We start from the raw sequence: 2,159 nt of genomic DNA on the forward strand, positions 1-2,159 counted from the left end.
GACTCTGCAGGAGAGACGCTCAGTAGCTCGGTACGGGCTTTTGTCAAAGTTTCGAGAACATACCTTCACCGAAGAGTCAAGCAGTATATTGCTCCCTCCTACGTATATCACGCGAAGAGACCATGAGGATAAAATCAGAGAGATTAGAGCCCACACAGAAGCATATCGACAATCCTTCTTTCCACGAACTATACGAGACTGGAATAGAAGGGAGAACTGATAGAGGTACTCAAGGTACCCTCCGCCACACACCGTCAGGTGGCTTGCGGAGTATGGATGTAGATAAAGTTTAGATAAGTAACCGACGCCCGTAAACGTACCGTTTTGATACAAAATAAGTTTGAAGATCATCACTTTGCAATCTTCCATTTGGCGGTACCCACACAACTGCGAAGAGTGCGCCTTAATTACTTCCTGCTGTAATTTTTACATCTCGTATTATTTTTGTCCTAGTGCGACAATGGGTCCAATACTTACACTACGCATTTTTGCGACGCCCGCAACTGTCTCCGATTCTGACGTCTAAGTTTGAAATTTGGTGCCTACAACCTCCCTCTGCAAGGGTGCAAAACTTTTCCCTCGGGCTCGGCCGCACTTCAAACAGTAAGGTGTCGACACTTGCGAAAAAAAAAGGCCACAGTTCAGAAGTTCATGTGCGCTGTAAGGTGAGTTAATAATGACAGACTGGTACCACATTTCATTTCACCACAATTCTGCTCACCGCCACCATGGACGGGCCTGGCGATAAGAATGTCGGCACAGCCCCATTCACCCAAATTTCATCCCTTCTTCGCATGTCTCTGCGAAGGGGGTCAGAACCGCGACGTGCAGCGATGACATCACACGACTTTCTTATGGTTGAAATTACAATTAAATCAGCACCATGAGCTGCTGACGGGCGTTGATATACATCAATGGGGACAGTTGAAAATGTGTGCCCCGACCGGGACTCGAACCCGGGACCTCCTGCTTACATGGCAGACGCTCTATCCATCTGAGCCACCGAGGGCACAGAGGACTGCAGGGATTTATCGCCGGCACGCTCCCCGTGAGTCCTACACTCTCAACTTACAGTCCACACACTACACTCTTAGTGTCCCTGCCATTATACCCATTACTCGCAGCAGACAATCCATCGAGTCCCGCAAGTGTTCAGGCAATTCGTGTGCATCCGCACAGAAAGGAGGTCATCAGCCGGTTAGCCTTAAGGATATGAAGGCAGCATCTGTTCTTTCAGACATGTCCGAAAGAATAGATGCCATCTTCGTATCATTTCTTACGGTTGGCCGAGGAAAACATTTCACACGCGGCACCGCCCAGAAATGACACGAAAAGGCCGCAGGGGTGTCAAAGGACGCCAATGGAACACCCCTTGCCTTGGGACATTGATTCCCACGCATAAAGCGGTCGAAAACGACAGTAGGCACCCCTGAGCCAAATTTCAAACTTATCCGTCGTAATGAGAGACAATTACGAGTTTTCGAAAAGGTTATCCTTTAGCTGTGTCGCGCAGTGTAGGAGGGTTGACTGCCAGACTGTGGTGCTCCACAAACGCGATCTCGACATCTTGTAAGGCACAAGAGTCAGAGCTCATTCTCACCTCAGTGTGCGTTCCATGAGGCGGGAGGCTTGGGACCTAGCCGATCTTCGAAGTAATGTCCTCCCCGACAGCTGAGTGGTCAGCGAGACGAACTGCCGTCCTACAGGCCCGGGTTCGATTCCCGGCTGGGTCGGGGATTTTCTCCGCCTATCCGGCGCGCAGGTCGCCCCATGTGGCGTCGAATGTGATAAGAGCTGTCCCGTAAGGGGCCTCCCGGCCAATGACGCCAACGCTCACTTTCATTTTCGAAGTTATGTTAAACCCAAACGGATCATTTCCGCACATTGCTTCGTTATCGAAACTTTGTAGCGTTCCTCTAGAGGCCTGTAACAGGAATCGTTACAGAATCTGCATATTAAGTATTTGGTAAAACAGTGGTGATACCGAATTCCTGCTTGATGCTTTGGCAGATGGGAGGAACAGCTGCTTATGAACAGAACCGCTACCACGGAAAAAAAAGGATCAAATGGCTCTGAGCACTATGGGAGTTAACATCTATGGTCATCAGTCCCCTAGAACTTAGAACTACTTAAACCTAACTAACCTAAGGACATCACAC

General features: G+C 49.3%; 1 non-coding gene across 1 annotated transcript; it reads right to left on the reverse strand.

The window, feature by feature from the left end:
• Nucleotides 1-935: 935 nt before the first annotated feature.
• On the reverse strand, nucleotides 936-1,010 carry Trnat-ugu. Its single transcript has one exon. It is a non-coding gene; the product is annotated as a tRNA-Thr (tRNA).
• Between the last annotated feature and the right edge of the window lie 1,149 nt (nucleotides 1,011-2,159).

This window comes from Schistocerca americana, chromosome 9, assembly GCF_021461395.2.
Source record: "Schistocerca americana isolate TAMUIC-IGC-003095 chromosome 9, iqSchAmer2.1, whole genome shotgun sequence".
NCBI lineage: Eukaryota > Metazoa > Arthropoda > Insecta > Orthoptera > Acrididae > Schistocerca > Schistocerca americana.